The sequence below is a fragment of the Strix uralensis genome, unplaced genomic scaffold (assembly GCF_047716275.1).
Source record: "Strix uralensis isolate ZFMK-TIS-50842 unplaced genomic scaffold, bStrUra1 scaffold_163, whole genome shotgun sequence".
NCBI classification, from domain to species: Eukaryota; Metazoa; Chordata; class Aves; order Strigiformes; family Strigidae; genus Strix; species Strix uralensis.
In genome coordinates, this window is record NW_027436791.1 from 205662 (window position 1) to 230062 (window position 24401).

Here is a 24401-nt window from a genome sequence, read left to right on the forward strand (position 1 = left end):
CAACCAGTGGCCTGCTGCACACTGTGACATGACCTCACAGTGACATGACCACCACTGACCTGCTGCCCACTGTGACATAGACCCACAGTGACATGGCAACTACTGACCTGCTGCCCACAGTGACATGGCCCCCATAGTGACATGGCCACCACTGACCTGCTGCCCACTGTGACATGGCCCCCATAGTGACATGGCCACCACTGACCTGCTGCCCACTGTGACATAGCCCCCACAGTGACATGGCAACCAGTGGCCTGTTGCTCACTGTGACATGGCCATCACTGACCTGCTGCACACTGTGACATGGACCCACAGTGATGTGGCCACTACTGACCTGCTGCCCACTGTGACATGGCCCCCACAGTGACATGGCCACCACTGACCTGCTGCCCACTGTGACATGGCCCCCATAGTGACATGGCCACCAGTGACCTGCTTCCCACTGTGACATAGCCCCCACAGTGACATGGCAACCAGTGGCCTGTTGCTCACTGTGACATGGCCATCACTGACCTGCTGCACACTTTGACATGGCAACACAGTGACGTGGCCACTACTGATCTGCTGCCCACTATGACATGGCCCCCATAGTGACATGGCCACCACTGACCTGCTGCCCACTGTGACATGGCCCCCATAGTGACATGGCCACCACTGACCTGCTGCCCACTGTGACATAGCCCCCACAGTGACATGGCAACCAGTGGCCTGTTTCTCACTGTGACATGGCCACCACTGACCTGCTGCACACTGTGACATGACCTCACAGTGACATGGCCACCACTGACCTTCTGCCCAATGTGACATAGCCCCCATAGTGACATGGCCACCACTGACCTGCTGCCCACGGTGACATGGACCCATAGTGACATGGCCACAACTGACCTGATGCCCACTGTTACATGGTCCCCACAGTGACATGGCCACCACTGATCCGCTGACCACTGTGACATGGCCCCCATAATGACATGGGCACCACTGACATGCTGCCCACTGTGACATAGCCCCCATAGAGACTTGGCCACAACTGACCTGCTGCCCACTGTGACATAGCCCCCACAGTGACATGGCAACCAGTGGCCTCTTGCTCACTGTGACATGGCCACCATTGACCTGCTGCACACTGTGACATGACCTCACAGTGACATGGCCACCACTGACCAGCTGCCCAATGTGACATAGCCCACATGGTGACATGGCCACCACTGACCTGCTGCCCACTGTGACATAGCCCCCACAGTGACATGGCAACCAGTGGCCTGTTTCTCACTGTGACATGGCCACCACTGACCTGCTGCACACTGTGACATGGCCCCACAGTGACGTGGCCACTACTGACCTGCTGCCCACTGTGACATGGCCCCCACAGTGACATGGTCACAACCGACCAGCTGCCCACTGTGACATGGCCCCATAGTGACATGGCCACCACTGACCTGCTGCCCACTATGACATGGCCATCACTGACCTGCTGCACAATTTGACATGGCCCCACAGTGACGTGCCCACTACTGACTTGCTGCCCACTGTGACATGGCCCCCATAGTGACATGGCCACCACTGACCTGCTGCCCACAGTGACATGGCCCCCATAGTGACATGGCCAGCACTGACCTCCTGCCCACTGTGACATAGCCCCCACAGTGACATGGCAACCAGTGGCCTGTTGCTCACTGTCACATGGCCACCACTGACCTGCTGCACACTGTGATATGACCTCACAGTGACATGGCCACCACTGACCTGCTGCCCAATGTGACATAGCACCCATAGTAACATGGCCACAACTGACATGCTGCCCACTGTTACATGGTCCCCACAGTGACATGGCCACCACTGATCCGCTGACCACTGTGACATGGCCCCCATAATGACATGGGCACCACTGACATGCTGCCCACTGTGACATAGCCCCCACAGTGACATGGCAACCAGTAGCCTGTTGGTCACTGTGACATGGCCACCACTGACCTGCTGCACACTGTGACATGACCTCACAGTGACATTGCCACCACTGACCTGCTGCCCACTGTGATATGTCCCCCATAGTGACATGGCCACCACTGATCTGCTGCCCACTGTGGCATGGCCACCATTGTGACATGACCAGCACTGACCTGCTGCCCACTGTGACATAGCCCCCACAGTGACATGGCAACCAGTGGCCTGTTGCTCACTGTGACATGGCCATCACTGACCTGCTGCACACTGTGACATGGCCCAACTGTGACGTGGCCACTACTGACCTGCTGCTCACTGTGACATGGCCCCACTGTGACATGGCCACCACTGACATGCTGCACACTGTGACATGGCCCCACTGTGACATGGCCACCACTGACATGCTGCCCACTGTGACATAGCCCCCCCAGTGACATGGCCACCAGTGGCCTGTTGCTCACTGTGACATGGCCATCACTGACCTGCTGCACACTTTGGCATGGCCCCACAGTGACGTGGCCACTACTGACATGCTGCCCACTGTGACATGGCCCCCATAGTGAGATGGCCACCACTGACCTGCTGCCCACTGTGACATGGCCCCCATAGTAACATGGCCACCACTGACCTGCTGCCCACTGTGACATAGACCCCACAGTGACATGGCAAACAGTGGCCTGTTGCTCACTGTGACATGGCCACCACTGACCTGCTGCCCACTGTGACATGGCCACCAAAATGACATGGCCAGCACTGACCTGCTGCCCACTGTGACATATCCCCCAGAGTGACATTGCAACGATTGGCCTCTTCCTCACTGTGACATGGACATCACTGACCTGCTGCACACTGTGACATGGCCCCTCAGTGACGTGGCAACTACTGACCTGCTGCCCACAGTGACATGGACCCATAGTGACATGGCCACCACTGACCTGCTGCCCACTGTGACATGGTCCCCACAGGGACATGGCCACCACTGATCCGCTGACCACTGTGACATAGCCCCACAGTGACCTGGCCACCACTGACCTGCTACCCACTGTGACATGGCACCCATAGTGACATGGCCACCACTGACATGCTGCCCACTGTGACATGGCCCCCATAGTGACATGGGCACCACTGACATGCTGCCCACTGTGACATAGCCCCCTCAGTGACATGGCAAACAGTGGCCTCTTGCTCACTGTGACATGGCTATCACTGACGTGCTGCACACTGTGACATGGCCCCACAGTGACGTGGCCACTACTGACCTGCTGCCCACAGTGACATGGCCGCCATAGTGACATGGCCACCACTGACCTGCTGCCCACTGTGACATGGACCCATAGTGACATGGCCACCACTGACCTGCTGCACACTGTGATATGACCTCACAGTGACATGGCCACCACTGACCTGCTGCCCAATGTGACATAGCACCAATAGTGACATGGCCACAACTGACATGCTGCCCACTGTTACATGGTCCCCACAGTGACATGGCCACCACTGATCCGCTGACCACTGTGACCTGGCCCCCATAATGACATGGGCACCACTGACCTGCTGCCCACTGTGACATAGCCCCCACAGTGACATGGCAACCAGTGGCCTGTTGATCACTGTGACATGGCCACCACTGACCTGCTGCACACTGTGACATGACCTCACAGTGACATTGCCACCACTGACCTGCTGCCCACTGTGATATGGCCCCCATAGTGACATGGCCACCACTGATCTGCTGCCCACTGTGGCATGGCCCCCATAGTGACGTGGCCACTACTGACCTGCTGCCCACTGTGACATGGCCACCACAGTGACATGGCCACCACTGACCTGCTGCCCACTGTGACATGGCCCCCATAGTGACATGGCCAGCACTGACCTGCTGCCCACTGTGACATAGCCCTCACAGTGACATGGCCACCAGTGGCCTGTTGCTCACTGTGACATGGCCATCACTGAACTGCTGCACACTGTGACATGGCCCCACAGTGACGTGGCCACTACTGACCTGCTGCCCACTGTGACATGGCCCCCATAGTGAGATGGCCACCACTGACATGCTGATCACTGTGACATGGCCCCCATAGTGACATGGCCACCACTGACCTTCTGCCCACTGTGACATAGCCCCCACAGTGACATTGCAACCAGTGGCCTGTTGCTCACTGTGACATGGCCACCACTGACCTGCTGCCCAATGTGACATAGCTCCTATAGTGACATGGACACCACTGACCTGCTGCCCACTGTGACATGGACCCATAGTGACATGGCCACCACTGACCTGATGCCCACTGTGACATGGTCCCCACAGTGACATGGCCACCACTGATCTGATGACCACTGTGACATAACCCCACAGTGACCTAGCCACCACTGACATGCTACCCACTGTGACATGGCCCCCATAGTGACCTGGCCACCACTGACCTGCTGCCCACTGTGACATAGCCCCCACAGTGACATGGCAACCAGTGGCCTGTTACTCACTGTGACATGGCCATCACTGAACTGCTGCACACTGTGACATGGCCCCACAGTGATGTGGCAACTACTGACCTGCTGCCCACTGTGACATGGCCCCCACAGTGACATGGCCACCACTGACCTGCTGCCCACTGTGACATGGCCCCCACAGTGACATGGCCACCACTGACCTGCTGCCCACTGTGACATAGCCCCGACAGTGGCATGGCAACCAGTGGCCTGTTTCTCACTGTGACATGGCCACCACTGACCTGCTGCACACTGTGACATGACCTCACAGTGACATGGCCACCACTGACCTGCTGCCCACTGTGATATGTCCCCCATAGTGACATGGCCACCACTGATCTGCTGCCCACTGTGGCATGGCCACCATTGTGACATGACCAGCACTGACCTGCTGCCCACTGTGACATAGCCCCCACAGTGACATGGCAACCAGTGGCCTGTTGCTCACTGTGACATGGCCATCACTGACCTGCTGCACACTGTGACATGGCCCAACTGTGACGTGGCCACTACTGACCTGCTGCTCACTGTGACATGGCCCCACTGTGACATGGCCACCACTGACATGCTGCACACTGTGACATGGCCCCACTGTGACATGGCCACCACTGACATGCTGCCCACTGTGACATAGCCCCCCCAGTGACATGGCCACCAGTGGCCTGTTGCTCACTGTGACATGGCCATCACTGACCTGCTGCACACTTTGGCATGGCCCCACAGTGACGTGGCCACTACTGACATGCTGCCCACTGTGACATAGACCCCACAGTGACATGGCAAACAGTGGCCTGTTGCTCACTGTGACATGGCCACCACTGACCTGCTGCCCACTGTGACATGGCCACCAAAATGACATGGCCAGCACTGACCTGCTGCCCACTGTGACATATCCCCCAGAGTGACATTGCAACGATTGGCCTCTTCCTCACTGTGACATGGACATCACTGACCTGCTGCACACTGTGACATGGCCCCTCAGTGACGTGGCAACTACTGACCTGCTGCCCACAGTGACATGGACCCATAGTGACATGGCCACCACTGACCTGCTGCCCACTGTGACATGGTCCCCACAGGGACATGGCCACCACTGATCCGCTGACCACTGTGACATAGCCCCACAGTGACCTGGCCACCACTGACCTGCTACCCACTGTGACATGGCACCCATAGTGACATGGCCACCACTGACATGCTGCCCACTGTGACATGGCCCCCATAGTGACATGGGCACCACTGACATGCTGCCCACTGTGACATAGCCCCCTCAGTGACATGGCAAACAGTGGCCTCTTGCTCACTGTGACATGGCTATCACTGACGTGCTGCACACTGTGACATGGCCCCACAGTGACGTGGCCACTACTGACCTGCTGCCCACAGTGACATGGCCGCCATAGTGACATGGCCACCACTGACCTGCTGCCCACTGTGACATGGACCCATAGTGACATGGCCACCACTGACCTGCTGCACACTGTGATATGACCTCACAGTGACATGGCCACCACTGACCTGCTGCCCAATGTGACATAGCACCAATAGTGACATGGCCACAACTGACATGCTGCCCACTGTTACATGGTCCCCACAGTGACATGGCCACCACTGATCCGCTGACCACTGTGACCTGGCCCCCATAATGACATGGGCACCACTGACCTGCTGCCCACTGTGACATAGCCCCCACAGTGACATGGCAACCAGTGGCCTGTTGATCACTGTGACATGGCCACCACTGACCTGCTGCACACTGTGACATGACCTCACAGTGACATTGCCACCACTGACCTGCTGCCCACTGTGATATGGCCCCCATAGTGACATGGCCACCACTGATCTGCTGCCCACTGTGGCATGGCCCCCATAGTGACGTGGCCACTACTGACCTGCTGCCCACTGTGACATGGCCACCACAGTGACATGGCCACCACTGACCTGCTGCCCACTGTGACATGGCCCCCATAGTGACATGGCCAGCACTGACCTGCTGCCCACTGTGACATAGCCCTCACAGTGACATGGCCACCAGTGGCCTGTTGCTCACTGTGACATGGCCATCACTGAACTGCTGCACACTGTGACATGGCCCCACAGTGACGTGGCCACTACTGACCTGCTGCCCACTGTGACATGGCCCCCATAGTGAGATGGCCACCACTGACATGCTGATCACTGTGACATGGCCCCCATAGTGACATGGCCACCACTGACCTTCTGCCCACTGTGACATAGCCCCCACAGTGACATTGCAACCAGTGGCCTGTTGCTCACTGTGACATGGCCACCACTGACCTGCTGCCCAATGTGACATAGCTCCTATAGTGACATGGACACCACTGACCTGCTGCCCACTGTGACATAACCCCACAGTGACCTAGCCACCACTGACATGCTACCCACTGTGACATGGCCCCCATAGTGACCTGGCCACCACTGACCTGCTGCCCACTGTGACATAGCCCCCACAGTGACATGGCAACCAGTGGCCTGTTACTCACTGTGACATGGCCATCACTGAACTGCTGCACACTGTGACATGGCCCCACAGTGATGTGGCAACTACTGACCTGCTGCCCACTGTGACATGGCCCCCACAGTGACATGGCCACCACTGACCTGCTGCCCACTGTGACATGGCCCCCACAGTGACATGGCCACCACTGACCTGCTGCCCACTGTGACATAGCCCCGACAGTGGCATGGCAACCAGTGGCCTGTTTCTCACTGTGACATGGCCACCACTGACCTGCTGCACACTGTGACATGACCTCACAGTGACATGGCCACCACTGACCTGCTGCCCACTGTGACATAGCCCCCACAGTGACATGGCAACCAGTGGCCTGTTGCTCACTGTGACATGGCCACCACTGACCTGCTGCACACTGTGACATAGCCCCCATAGTGACATGGCCACCACTGACCTGCTGCCCATTGTGACATGGCCCCATAGTGACATGGCCACAACTGACCTGCTGCCCAATGTGACATGGTCCCCACAGAGACATTGCCACCACTGATCCGCTGACCACTGTGACATAGCCCCAGAGTGACCTGGCCACCACTGACATGCTGCCCACTTTGACATAGACCCCACAGTGACATGGCAACCAGTGGCCTGTTTCTCACTGTGACATGGCCACCACTGACCTGCTGCACACTGTGACATGACCTCACAGTGACATGGCCACCACTGACCTGCTGCCCACTGTGACATGACCCCCATAGTGACATGGCCACCACTGACCTGCTGCCCAATGTGACATAGCCCCCATAGTGACATGGCCACCACTGACCTGCTGCCCACTGTAACATGGACCCATAGTGACATGGCCACAACTGACCTGCTGCCTACTGTGACATGGTCCCCACAGTGACATGCCACCACTGATCCGCTGACCACTGTGACATGGCCCCCATAATGACATGGGCACCACTGACATGCTGCCTACTGTGAAATGGCCCCCATAGAGACTTGGCCACAAGTGACCTGCTGCCCACTGTGACATGGCCCCCATAGTGACATGGCCAGCACTGACCTGCTGCCCACTGTGACATAGCCCCCACAGTGACATGGCCACCACTGACCTGCTGCCCACTGTGACTTGGCCCCCATAGTGACATGGCCACCACTGACCTGCTACCCACTGTGACATAGCCCACACAGTGACATGGCAACCAGTGGCCTGTTGCTCACTGTGACATGGCAATCACTGACCTGCTGCCCACTGTGACATGAACTCACAGTGACATGGCTACCACTGACCTGCTGCCCACTGTGATATGGCCCCATAGTGACATGGCCATCACTGACCTGCTGCACACTGTGACATGGCCCCACAGTTATGTGGCCACTACTGACCCGCAGCCCACTGTGACATAGCCCCCATAGTGACATGGCAAGCAGTGGCCTGTTTCTCACTGTGACATGGCCACCACTGACCTGCTGCCCACTGTGGCATGGCCCCCATTGTGACATGACCAGCAGTGATCTGCTGCCCACTATGACATAGCCCCCACAGTGACATGGCAACCAGTGGCCTCTTGCTCACTGTGACATCGCCATCACTGACCTGCTGCACACTGTGACATGGCCCCACAGTGATGTGGCCACTACTGACCCGCAGCCCACTGTGACATGGTCCCCACAGTGACATGGCCACCACTGACCTGCTGCCCACTGTGACATGGCCCCCATATTGACATGGCCACCACTGACCTGCTGCCCACTGTGACATAGCCCCCACAGTGACATGGCAACCAGTGGCCTGTTGCTCACTGTGACATGGCCACCACTGACCTGCTGCCCACTGTGATATGACCTCACAGTGACATGGCCACCACTGACCTGCTGCCCACTGTGACATGGCCCCCATAGTGACATGGCCACCACTGACCTGCTGCCCACTGTGACATAGACCCCACAGTTACATGGCAACCAGTGGCCTGTTGCTCACTGTGACATGGCCACCCCTGACCTGCTGCACACTGTGACATGGCCCCCATAGTGACATGGCCACCACTGACCTGCTGCCCAATGTAACATAGCCCCCATAGTGACATGGCCACCACTGACCTGCTGCCCACTGTGACATGGCCCCCATAGTGACATGGCCAGCACTGACCTGCTGCCCACTGTGACATAACCCCCACAGTGACATGGCAACCAGTGGCCTGTTGCTCACTGTGACATGACCATCACTGACCTGCTGCACACTGTGACATGGACCCACAGTGACGTGGCCACTACTGACCTGCTGCCCACTGTGACATGGCACCCATAGTGACATGGCCACCACTGACCTGCTGCCCACTGTGACATATCCCCCACAGTGACATGGCCACCACTGACCTGCTTCCCACTATGACATAGCCCCCACAGTGTCATGGCAACCAGTGGTCTGTTGCTCACTGTGACATGGCCACCACTGACCTGCTGCACACTGTGACATGACCTCACAGTGACATGGCCACCACTGACCAGCTGCCCACTGTGACATAGCCCCCATAGTGACATGGCCACCACAGACCTGCTGTCACTGTGACTTAGCCCCCACAGTGACATGGCAACCAGTGGCCTGTTACTCACTGTGACATGGCCACCACTGACCTGCTGCCCACTGTGACATAGCCCCGACAGTGACATTGCCACCAGTGGCCTGTTGCTCACTGTGACATGGCCATCACTGACCTGCTGCACACTGTGACATGACCTCACAGTGACATGGCCACCACTGACCAGCTGCCCACTGTGACACAGCCCCCATAGTGACATGGCCACAACTGACCTTCTGCCCACTGTGAATTAGCCCCCACATTGACATGGCAACCAGTGGCCTGTTACTCACTGTGACATGGCCACCACTGACCTGCTGCCCACTGTGACATGGCCCCCATAGTGACATGGCCATCACTGACCTGCTGCACACTGTGACATGGACCCATATTGACATGGCCACAACTGACCTGCTGCCCACGGTGACTTATCCCCCACAGTGACATGGCAACCAGTGGCCTGTTACTCACTGTGACATGGCCCCCATAGTGACCTGGCCAGCACTGACCTGCTGCACACTGTGAGATAGCCCCCAGAGTGACATGGCAACCAGAGGCCTGTTTCTCACTGTGACATGGCCATCACTGACCTGCTGCACACTGTGACATGGCCCCACAGTGACGTGGCCACTACTGACCTGCTGCCCACTGTGACATGGCCCCCATAGTGACATGGCCACCACTGACCTGCTGCCCACTGTGACATAACCCCCACAGTGACATGGCAACCAGTGGCCTGTTGCTCACTGTGACATGGCCACCACTGACCTGCTGCACACTGTGACATGGTCCCCACAGTGACATGGCCACCACTGATCCGCTGACAACTGTGACATAGCCCCACAGTGACCTGGCCACCACTGACCTGCTGCCCACTGTGATATGGCCCCCATAGTGACTTGACCACAAGTGACCTGCTGCCCACTGTGACATAGCCCCCACAGTGACATGGCAACCAGTGGCCTGTTGCTCACTGTGACATGGCCACCACTGACCTGCTGCACACTGTGACATGGCCCCCATAGTGACATGGCCACCACTGACCTGCTTCCCACTGTGACATAGCCCCCACAGTGACATGGCAACCAGTGGCCTGTTGCTCACTGTGAAATGGCAATCACTGCCCTGCTGCACACTGTGACATGACCTCACAGTGACATGGCCACTACTGACCTGCTGCCCACTGTGACATGGCCCCCACTGTGACATGGCCAGCACTGACCTGCTGCCCACTGTGACATAGCCCCCACAGTGACATGGCAACCAGTGGCCTGTTGCTCACTGTGACATGGCCATCACTGACCTGCTGCACACTGTGACATGGCCCCCATAGTGACATGGCCACCACTGACTTCCTGCCCACTGTGACATGGACTCATAATGACATGGCCACAACTGACCTGCTGCACACTGTGACATGGTCCCCACAGTGACATGGCCACCACTGATCCGCTGACCACTGTGACTTAGACCCACAGTGACCTGGCCACCACTGACCTGCTACCCACTGTGACATGGCCACCATATTGACATGGCCACAACTGACCTGCTACCCACTGTGACTTAGCCCCCACAGTGACATGGCAACCAGTGGCCTGTTACTCACTGTGACATGGCCATCACTGACCTGCTGCCCACTGTGACATGGCCCCCACAGTGACATGGCCACCACTGACCTGCTGCCCACTGTGACATGGCCCCCATAGTGACATGGCCAGCACTGACCTCCTGCACAGTGTGACATAGCCCCCACAGTGACATGGCAACCAGAGGCCTGTTGCTCACTGTGACATGGCCATCACTGACCTGCTGCACACTGTGACACGGCCCCACAGTGACGTGGCCACTACTGACCTGCTGCCCACTGTGACATGACCCCCATAGTGACATGGCCACCACTGACCTGCTGCACACTGTGACATAGCCCCGACAGTGACATGGCAACCAGTGGCCTGTTGCTCACTGTGACATGGCCACCACTGACCTGCTGCCCACTGTGACATAGCCCCCACAGTGACATGGCAACCAGTGGCCTTTTACTCACTGTGACATGGCCCCCATAGTGACATGGCCATCACTGACCTGCTGCACACTGTGACATGGCCCCACAGTGACGTGGCCACTAATGACCTGCTGCCCACTGTGACATGACCCCCATAATGACATGGCCACCACTGACCTGCTGCCCACTGTGACATAGACCCCACAGTGACATGGCCACCACTGACCTGCTGTTACTGTGACTTAGCCCCCACACTGACATGGCAACCAGTGGCCTGTTGCTCACTGTGACATGGCCATCACTGACCTGCTGCCCACTGTGACATGGCCCCCACAGTGACATGGGCACCCCTGACCTGCTGCCCACTGTGACATGGCCCCCATAGTGACATGGCCAGCACTGACCTCCTGCACAGTGTGACATAGCCCCCACAGTGACATGGCAACCAGAGGCCTGTTGCTCACTGTGACATGGCCATCACTGACCTGCTGCACACTGTGACATGGCCCCACAGTGACGTGGCCACTACTGACCTGCTGCCCACTGTGACATGACCCCCATAGTGACATGGCCAACACTGACCTGCTGCCCACTGTGACGTGGCCCCCATAGTGACATGGCCACCACTGACCTGCTGCCCACTGTGACATAGACCCCACAGTGACATGGCAACCAGTGGCCTGTTACTCACTGTGACATGGCCACCACTGACCTGCTGCCCACTGTGACTTAGCCCCCACATTGACATGGCAACCAGTGGCCTGTTACTCACTGTGACATGGCCATCACTGACCTGCTGCCCACTGTGACATGGCCCCCATAGTGACATGGCCACCACTGAACTGCTGCCCACTGTGACATGGCCCACACAGTGACATGGCCACCACTGACCTGCTGCCAACTGTGACATGGCCCCCATAGTGACATGGCCAGCACTGACCTGCTGCACACTGTGACATAGCCCCCACAGTGACATGGCAACCAGTGGCCTGTTACTCACTGTGACATGGCCATCACAGACCTGCTGCACACTGTGACATGGACCCATAGTGACATGGCCACAACTGACCTGCTACCCACTGTGACTTAGCCCCCACAGTGACATGGCAACCAGTCGCCTGTTACTCACTGTGACATGGCCATCACTTACCTGCTGCCAACTGTGACATGGCCCCCATAGTGACATGGCCACCACTGACCTGCTGCCCACTGTAACATAGCCCCCACAGTGACATGGCAACCAGTGGCTTGTTGCTCACTGTGACATGGCCACAACTGACCTGCTGCACACTGTGACATGACCTCACAGTGACATGGCCACCACTGACCTGCTGGCCAATGTGACATAGCCCCCATAGTGACATGGCCACCACTGACCTGCTGCCCACTGTGACATGGCCCCCACAGTGAAATGGCCACCACTGACCTGCTTCCCAATGTGACATAGCCCCCATAGTGACATGGCCACCACTGACGTGCTGCCCACTGTGTCATGGCCCCCATAGTGACATCGGCACCACTGACATGCTGCCCACTGTGACATAGCCCCCATAGTGACATGGCAACCAGTGGCCTGTTTCTCACTGTGACATGGCCACCACTGACCTGCTGCCCACTGTGACATGGCCCCCATAGTGACATGTCCACCACTGACCTGCTGACCACTGTGACATGGCCCCCATAGTGACATGGCCACCACTGAACTTCTGCCCACTGTGACATGACCCCCATAGTGACATGGCCACAACTGACCTGCTGCCCACTGTGACATAGCCCCCACAGTGACATGGCAACCAGTGGCCTGTTACTCACTGTGACATGGCCATCACTGACCTGCTGCACACTGTGACATGGCCCTACAGTGACGTGGCCACTACTGACCTGCTGCCCACTGTGACATGGCCCCCACAGTGACATGGCCACCACTGACCTGCTGCCCACTGTGACATGGCCCCCACAGTGATATGGCCACAACTGACCTGCTGCCCATTGTGACATGGCCCCACAGTGACATGGCCACCACTGACCTGCTGCCCACTGTGACATGGCCCCCATAGTGACATGTCCACCACTGACCTGCTGACCACTGTGACATGGCCCCCATAGTGACATGGCCACCACTGACCTGCTGCCCACTGTGACATAGCCCCCACAGTGATATGGCAACCAGTGGCCTGTTTCTCACTGTGACATGGCCACCACTGACCTCCTGCACACTGTGACATGGCCCCACAGTGACGTGGCCACTACTGACCTGCTGCCCAGTGTGACATGGCCCCCATAGTGACATGGCCACCACTGAACTTCTGCCCACTGTGACATGGCCCCCATAGTGACATGGCCACAACTGACCTGCTGCCCACTGTGACATAGCCCCCACAGTGACATGGCAACCAGTGGCCTGTTACTCACTGTGACATGGCCATCACTGACCTGCTGCACACTGTGACATGGCCCTACAGTGACGTGGCCACTAGTGACCTGCTGCCCACTGTGACATGGCCCCCACAGTGACATGGCCACCACTGACCTGCTGCCCACTGTGACATGGCCCCCACAGTGACATGGCCACCACTGACCTGCTGCCCACTGTGACATAGCCCCCACAGTGACATGGCAAGCAGTGGCCTGTTTCTCACTGTGACATGGCCACCACTGACCTGCTGCACACTGTGACATGACCTCACAGTGACATGGCCACCACTGACCTGCTGCCCACTGTGACATAGCCCCCACAGTGACATGGCAACCAGTGGCCTGTTGCTCACTGTGACATGGCCACCACTGACCTGCTGCACACTGTGACATAGCCCCCATAGTAACATGGCCACCACTGACCTGCTGCCCATTGTGACATGGTCCCATAGTGACATGGCCACCACTGACCTGCTGCCCATTGTGACATGGTCCCCACAGTGACATGGCCACCACTGATCCGCTGCTCACTGTGACATAGCCCCAGAGTGACCTGGCCACCACTGACATGCTACGCACTGTGACATGGCCCCAATAGTGACCTGGCCACCACTGACATGCTGCCCACTTTGACATAGACCCCACAGTGACATGGCAACCAGTGGCCTGTTTCTCACTATGACATGGCCACCACTGACCTGCTGCCCACTGTGACATGACCCCCATAGTGACATGGCCACCACTGACCTGCTGCCCACTGTGACATAGACCCCACAGTGATATGGCAAACAGTGCCCTGTTGCTCACTGTGACATGGCCACCACTGACTGCTGCACACTGTGACATGACCTCACAGTGACATGGCCACCACTGACCTGCTGCCCAATGTGACATAGCCCCCATAGTGACATGGCCACCACTGACCTGCTGCCCACTGTAACATGGACCCATAGTGACATGGCCACCACTGACCTGCTACCCACTGTGACATGGCCCCCATAGTGACATGGCCACCACTGACCTGCTGCCCACTGTGACATAGCCCCCACAGTGACATGGCAACCAGTGGCCTGTTGCTCACTGTGACATGGCCACCACTGACCTGCTGCACACTGTGACATGACCTCACAGTGACATGGCCACCACTGACCTGCTGCCCACTGTGATATGGCCCCACAGTGACATGGCCACCACTGATCTGCTGCCCACTGTGGCATGGCCCCCATTGTGACATGACCAGCACTGATCTGCTGCCCACTGTGACATAGCCCCCACAGTGACATGGCAACCAGTGGCCTCTTGCTCACTGTGACATGGCCATCACTGACCTGCTGCACACTGTGACATGGCCCCACAGTGATGTGGCCACTACTGACCCGCAGCCCACTGTGACATGGCCCCCACAGTGACATGGCCACCACTGACCTGCTGCCCACAGTGACATGGCCCCCATAGTGACATGGCCACCACTGACCTGCTGCCCACTGTGACATAGCCCCCACAGTGACATGGCAACCAGTGGCCTGTTGCTCACTGTGACATGGCCACCACTGACCTGCTGCACACTGTGACATAGCCCCCATAGTGACATGGCCACCACTGACCTGCTGCCCATTGTGACATGGTCCCATAGTGACATGGCCACCACTGACCTGCTCCCCATTGTGACATGGTCCCCACAGTGACATGGCCACCACTGATCCGCTGCTCACTGTGACATAGCCCCAGAGTGACCTGGCCACCACTGACATGCTACGCACTGTGACATGGCCCCAATAGTGACCTGGCCACCACTGACATGCTGCCCACTTTGACATAGACCCCACAGTGACATGGCAACCAGTGGCCTGTTTCTCACTGTGACATGGCCACCACTGACCTGCTGCACACTGTGACATGACCTCACAGTGACATGGCCACCACTGACCTGCTGCCCACTGTGACATGACCCCCATAGTGACATGGCCACCACTGACCTGCTGCCCACTGTGACATAGACCCCACAGTGATATGGCAACCAGTGCCCTGTTGCTCACTGTGACATGGCCACCACTGACCTGCTGCACACTGTGACATGACCTCACAGTGACATGGCCACCACTGACCTGCTGCCCAATGTGACATAGCCCCCATAGTGACATGGCCACCACTGACCTGCTGCCCACTGTAACATGGACCCATAGTGACATGGCCACCACTGACCTGCTACCCACTGTGACATGGCCCCCATAGTGACATGGCCACCACTGACCTGCTGCCCACTGTGACATAGCCCCCACAGTGACATGGCAACCAGTGGCCTGTTGCTCACTGTGACATGGCCACCACTGACCTGCTGCACACTGTGATATGGCCCCATAGTGACATGGCCACCACTGATCTGCTGCCCACTGTGGCATGGCCCCCATTGTGACATGACCAGCACTGATCTGCTGCCCACTATGACATAGCCCCCACAGTGACATGGCAACCAGTGGCCTCTTGCTCACTGTGACATGGCCATCACTGACCTGCTGCACACTGTGACATGGCCCCACAGTGATGTGGCCACTACTGACCCGCAGCCCACTGTGACATGGCCCCCACAGTGACATGGCCACCACTGACCTGCTGCCCACAGTGACATGGCCCCCATAGTGACATGGCCACCACTGACCTGCTGCCCACTGTGACATAGCCCCCACAGTGACATGGCAACCAGTGGCCTGTTGCTCACTGTGACATGGCCACCACTGACCTGCTGCACACTGTGATATGACCTCACAGTGACATGGCCACCACTGACCTGCTGCCCACTGTGACATGGCCCCCATAGTGACATGGCCACCACTGACCTGCTGCCCACTGTGACATGGCCCCCATAGTGACATGGCCACTACTGACCTGCTGCCCACTGTGACATAGCCCCCAACGTGACATGGCAACCAGTGGCCTGTTACTCACTGTGACATGGCCATCACTGACCTGCTGCACACTGTGACATGGCCCCACAGTGATGTGGCCACTACTGACCTGCTGCCACTGTGACATGGCCCCCATACTGACAAGGCCACCACCGACCTGCTGCCCACTGTGACATGGCCCCCATAGTGACATGGCCACCACTGACCTGCTGCCCACTGTGACATGGCCCCCACAGTGACATGGCCACCACTGATCCGCTGACCACTGTGACATAGCCCCACAGTGACCTGGCCACCACTAACCTGCTGCCCACTGTGACATGGCCCCCATAGAGACTTGGCCACAACTGACCTGCTGCCCACTGTGACATAACCCCCACAGTGACATGGCAACCAGTGGCCTGTTTCTCACTATGACATGGCCACCACTGACCTGCTGCACACTGTGACATGACCTCACAGTGACATGGCCTCCACTGACCTGCTGCCCACTGTGACATGGCCCCCATAGTGACATGGCCACCACTGACCTGCTGCCCACTGTGACATAGACCCCACAGTTACATGGCAACCAGTGGCCTGTTGCTCACTGTGACATGGCCACCCCTGACCTGCTGCACACTGTGACATGGCCCCCATAGTGACATGGCCACCACTGACCTGCTGCCCAATGTAACATAGCCCCCATAGTGACATGGCCACCACTGACCTGCTGCACACTGTGACATGGCCCCCATAGTGACATGGCCAGCACTGACCTGCTGCCCACTGTGACATAACCCCCACAGTGACATGGCAACCAGTGGCCTGTTGCTCACTGTGACATGGCCATCACTGACCTGCTGCACACTGTGACATGGCCCCCATAGTGACATGGCCACCACTGACATGCTGCCCACTGTCACATGGCCCCCATTGTGACATGACAAGCACTGACCTGCTGCACACTGTGACATAGCCCCCACAGTGACATGGCAAGCAGTGGCCTGTTGCTCACTGTGACATGGCCATCACTGACCTGCTGCACACTGTGACATGGCCGCACAGTGATGTGGCCACTACTGACCTGCTGCCCACTCTGACATGGCCCCCATAGTGACATGGCCACCACCGACCTGCTGCCCACTGTGTCATTGCCCCCATAGTGACATGGCCAGCAGTGACCTGCTGCCCACTGTGACATAACCCCCACTGTGACATGGCAACCAGTGGCCTGTTGCTCACTGTGACATGGCCACCACTGGCCTGCTGCACACTGTGACATGACCTCACTGCTGCCTTTCTCAAGGCGTGGCGACCTGGTTCAGGAACAGCACAGCAACCAATCCCAGGTTGCTTGGTTCATCAGCACACAGACACTAATGTGGTGGAGGCAAAATGGCATTTATTCAAAGGTTACACTGCCTTATATAACCTGGGTTTACCTCGTCACTTCCGCCTGCTTACGTCAGAGATCCATATTGATTGGTTGCAGGGAGGGAGGCTCTACCTTTCCGTACAACACGATATCTTCCGGTCGCCGGACCCTAGCTTATCTTTCCGTACAACGCGATATCTTCCGGTCGCCGGACCCTACCTACCACATTTCCCCCCTCCCTATGCTTAAAGTAAATGGGCAGAAGTATAAAAGTTTAAAAATATAAAATACAAGGCACATTAGGTTAGTAGCATCTAAAGTGACTAAAAATCCCTTATTGCGTGTGATTAAGTTGATAAAGCATAACGAACTAAAAAGTTACAATAAAAAGCTTATATAAAACATAGGACATATCGAACAAATAGAAAATAGAAGAAATTCATTAGTTGTAGAACATTCCTTTCTATATAAAAATTATCAAACTAAGATTATATACTAATGTTGCGTTCTCAAAGCAACTGTCGACGTTCTACTAACATTATGTTAACTTTTTCTAGTCGACTCTTAACAAACAGCACAAGCCTGTTCAATATACATGGTCCAAAAATCAACACTAGCATGAACAGTATAATTGGTCCCATTAGCGTAGAAATGAGGGTGGTTAGCCACGGCGTATGGTTAAACCACGACTCAGACCATCCTTGCTGGGCTTCCCTATCCCTCTTTCTTTTTTCTAAACCCTCCCGGAGTTTGGCCATAGTATCACGAACGACACCAGTGTTGTCTGCATATATACAGGATTCTTCCCCCAAAGCAGCACATAGTCCTCCTTGTTGTAAAAACAAGAGATCTAATCCTCTACGATTTTGGAGAACTACTTCCGACAGAGAACTCAGCGATTGTTCTAAAGCGCTGATTGATTTCTCAATTCGAGTAAGATCCTCATCCACTGCCATTCTAAGGGAATGAAATTTTTGATTCTGCTCAACTAATGAAGCTATTCCTGTTCCTGCTCCCGCGGCTCCTATGGTCAACAGGGTAGCTATGGTCAGAGCGGTAAAAGGTTCTCGCTTTTGTACATGGTGCAAGGTTGAAGAAGTCAAATGATCATAAACATATTCCTCCGGGTGATATATAATTCTCGGAATAATTAATACTTGTATACAAAATTCGGCTTTTATCTTAAGTTTCCTAATAGATATACATGGAGTAATTCCGGCCTTTGAACATATCCATTTTGTATTAGTAGCCGGGACTAACCAATCAGCTATTTCTCTGTTGTTTTTATTAAGTTGTTGTCTGTCTTGTATAATCTCAAACTTACATAGACTTCTTTTTTCAAGAGGTATTACACCAACACATGCACCTTGCCCTGACACTTGCTGCATTGTTACTCCCTGTTTGTTTTGAGAATCGCTCCACAAACACTGTATCGGGTTAGGCCCACTCACCCATTTTGGTTCAGAAGGTATACCCACTGCCTCATAAAGAGGGGGTCGTACATCATAACAAAGCCAACAATGTGTCGTCATCTTTGGATTTGTTGAATTTAATATTTGGTATGTCGAATTTAGTAATTTCCATAAAGGGGGTAGTTTAGGATCAAACGTTGTCAAAATTTCAACATCAGTAGGAGTCGCTTTTCTAACAGCAGTCGTAGTGTCATATCTCACAGGTTTAGGCGTCTGTGGATTAAGGACTAGATTTGGCCCAACAGCTTGAGGTGCCTGGGGTACAGTCTTAATGATCTGCACAAGTACTCCCATATCTTTGTAACTTCTCTGAAGAAACGGAGACCACATCTTACCTAAAAGCCATCCTGAATCACCCGGATTTAAAATTTCCAAAACCAACTGGAAACAGTTAGATCCCCAGCTCACTCGTAAAAATTCATCCTTTCTTTCTGGTGTCCATCTACTACCCGTCACTATGGTTTCACAACCCCAATATCCACAAAACCAATATCCAGGGTAGTTACAATAACTTTTCCCTGGATTTGAACCTGGGCACCAATATATTTCCCCATATGTTTGTCCATGTCTCCTAATATTTGGGTTTGTTGCCGCCTCATATCTCGTACGGGAGGAAGCTGTGCGCGGCTCAGGCGCCTCCTCCCCCTCCCGTTTCCCTGACTCTTCAATTTACATTCCTTTGCATGATGTCCGTTCTTACCACAGCGCCAACATGGACCTTTAGGTGATATCTGACGTGAGGTAGGTATCGTGGGTGGATTCATTAATTGAGGGCAATTTGCCATGATATGGCCTGCTTGGCCACATTTAAAACATGCCATTATGTTAGCTATTGCGGTATGGACGGCCGCTTGAATCGGGACTAAATGTTCCTCTTTCGCGACATGTCTAATCATGTCTGCCAAACTCGACCCCACCGGCAGCGATCGTAAAATTTCTTTAGTGCTGGCATTGCATTGTTGGCGTAAACAGTCTGTGACTACCGGACCCTTTGCCTCTGCAGGCAGGGAGGAAGAGTCAATCGCTGCTTGAAGGCGATCCACAAACTGCGCAAAACTCTCACTCTCATTTTGTTTTATAGTTGACCATGGGGACGGCTTGGCAATAACCTTAGAAGCTGTACGAATAGCTTCCCTACCTGCACGGGTGGTTGTCATCACCTCATGGGCTCGCAGACCCAGAGCCTGCGCTTGAGGTGTGATCATTGTTGGATCCGTTCCCATCAATCGTTGTAAACTAGAACCATACAATGGGTGGTCCGCCCCTGTTACCTGAGCTAATTGTCTCACGCAGTTGTCCTCCCAATCTTGTTTGAAAACTATCATCGCTGCGCCATCAAAAACCAGCCTGCAGGTTTGTTTTATATCAAATGGGAGCATGTCATCTCCTCCGAAGATGCCATCTACTAAAGTAGAGACCATGGCAGAATTGAGCCCCTTATCAGCGATCGCCTTAATGATCGCCTGTATATCTTTAGGATTTATAGGAGAGTACACTCTTCGTGCCCCATCACCATCTCCCATTACTCTAACCGGGAATGCTAGCGCGGCTGAGGGGGCCCAATCTGCACATGCAATTTTTATTTTCCTCCAATCCGTAAGAGGAATTTTATCCTCTCGTATTCCTTTTTTGCTATGAGCAGTATTATATCGAGTTCCAATTTTTGTCTCATCTTCATCTGAGTTTAAATCAGCCGTGAGCCAGTCGTCTCCATCTGCATCCGACTCAATATCGGAACTCGACTCACTAGTCACTTCCAGGCTCTGGTGTTTTTCCTTTGGGCTCCTGTCCCGCCTACTTTCCTTTTTGGGACTTCGACCCCTCCTACTTTGTCCGTAATCGGGCAATTCCCTCCCCTTCGACTCGCCCCCTCGTCTGACCGGGGAGGAGTTTACTCTATAGGGGCGTGTTTGTAGGCGGACATTCTGACTGGTCCCCCACCCCTTAGTCGCCTCCGCCTCCCCTTTCTGACCATCCCTCCCATTCTCCTCCTCCTCACTCTCCATTGGTGGAGAATGCGGGCATATTACTGGGTAAATGCTCTGATTGGCTTTCCCCTTTTGAATGTCCATACCGCCTTTCTCTTCTTTGTTGTCCTTATCTTCCTGCCCACGTGTATTCATTAAACCTTGCATTCCTTCCTTATCTTCCCCAAGAACATCATCGCCCCTCCCTTTCTCTTCCCCGGTCAGTGCCATTCAGAGGCGCATAGGGCGGTGGTCTCACCCAGATGTTATCAGATTCTATTTTCTCCGCGGCATTCCCAGCCTCCCCGGCCAGCCCACCCCAGAGGGACTCCGCCCGCCCCTGATCCCTCACGAGCGGAGTAGGGTGGTTTGGGGATTGAGGGGGGGGGGTATCACCCTCCCGCCGGTCCCCAGGGTCCGCTGAATTATCATCATTTAGAGGGCGTGAGGTCTGTGTGGCTGCTCCAACCCCAAGTTTCGGGACAGCTAATAAACAGTCCCTTGCCGCCCTCCATGCTTCCTGCTCCTGCAGGGCTTTTTTCAAAGCCTGCACGACCCTCCCCCACGCCTTAAGGTGTTTCGCCGTGCCTGAGCACATGGTCTCCTCGGCAAACACTTTAGTGCATTTATCCCACGTTTCTGGGTGGAGAATATCCACCGGCTGATCAATGACCCCGATCTGTAAAAGCCTTGCGACTGCAAGGGTAAAGTCTTTGGGCTTACAATCAATCCCCCACTGCTTATGCAGCTCAGATACGACCTTTACCAGGGCTTCCATTCTCCTTGAAGGTCCGGGAGCGTCCTCCCCACCGGGCTGGTCCTGCCGCTCCGGCCGCCGTTCACCAAATCCAGGCGAAATTCCCGGGTTTCGGCACCACTTGCTGCCTTTCTCAAGGCGTGGCGACCTGGTTCAGGAACAGCACAGCAACCAATCCCAGGTTGCTTGGTCCATCAGCACACAGACACCAATGTGGTGGAGGCAAAATGGCATTTATTCAAAGGTTACACTGCCTTATATAACCTGGGTTTACCTCGTCACTTCCGCCTGCTTACGTCAGAGATCCATATTGATTGGTTGCAGGGAGGGAGGCTCTACCTTTCCGTACAACACGATATCTTCCGGTCGCCGGACCCTACCTACCACACCTCACAGTGACATGGCCACTACTGACCTGCTGCCCACTGTGACATGGCCCCCACAGTGACATGGCCAGCACTGACCTGCTGCCCACTGTGACATAGCCCCCATATTGACATGGCCACCACTGACCTGCTGCCCACTGTGACATGGAACCATAGTGACATGGCCACAACTGACCTGCTGCCCACTGAGACTTAGCCCCCACAGTGACATGGCAACCAGTGGCCTGTTACTCACTGTGACATGGCCACCACTGACCTGCTGCACACTGTGACATGACCTCACAGTGACGTGGCCACTACTGACCTGCTGCCCACTGTGATATAGCCCCCATAGTGACATGGCACCACAGACATGCTGCCCACTGTGACATAGCCCCCACAGTGACATGGCAACCAGTGGCCTGTTGCTCACTGTGACATGGCCCCCATAGTGACATGACCACCACTGACCTGCTGCCCAATGTGACATAGCCCCCATAGTGACATGGCCACCACTGACCTGCTGCCCACTATGACATGGCCACCATAATGACATGGGCAGCACTGACCTGCTGCCCACTGTGACATATCCCCCACAGTGACATGGCAACGAGTGGCCTCTTGCTCACTGTGACATGGCCATCACTGACCTGCTACACACTGTGACATGGCCCCTCAGTGACATGGCAACTACTGACTTGCTGCCCACAGTGACATGGCCCCCATAGTGACATGGCCACCACTGACATGCTGCCCACTGTCACATGGCCCCCATTGTGACATGACAAGCACTGACCTGCTGCACACTGTGACATAGCCCCCACAGTGACATGGCAAGCAGTGGCCTGTTGCTCACTGTGACATGGCCATCACTGACCTGCTGCAAACTGTGACATGGCCCCACAGTGACATGGCAACCAGTGGCCTCTTGCTCACAGTGACATGGCCACCACTGACCTGCTGCCCACTGTGACATAGCCCCCACAGTGACATGGCAACCAGTGGCCTGTTGCTCACTCTGACAGGGCCATCACTGACCTGCTGCACACTGTGACATGGCCCCACAGTGACGTGGCCACTACTGACCTGCTGCCCACTGTGACATGACCCCCATAGTGACATGGCCACCACTGACCTGCTGCCCACTGTGACATGGCCCCCATAGTGACATGGCCACCACTGACCTGCTGCCCACTGTGACATAGCCCCCACAGTGACATGGCAACCAGTGGCCTGTTGCTCACTGTGACATGGCCACCACTGACCTGCTGCACACTGTGTCATGACCTCACAGTGACATGGCCACCACTGACCAGCTGCCCACCGTGACATAGCCCCCATAATGACATGGCCACCACTGACCTGCTGCCCACTGTGACATGGAACCATAGTGACATGGCCACCACTGACATGCTGCCCACTGTGACATGGACCTATAGTGACATGGCCACAACTGACCTGCTGCCCACTGTGACATGGTCCCCACAGTGACATTGCCACCACTGATCCGCTGACCACTGTGACATAGCCCCACAGTGACCTGGCCACCACTGACCTGCTACCCACTGTGACATGGCCCCCGTAGTGACCTGGCCACCACTGACATGCTGCCCACTGTGACATGCACCCATAGTGACATGGCCACAACTGACCTGCTGCCCACTGTGA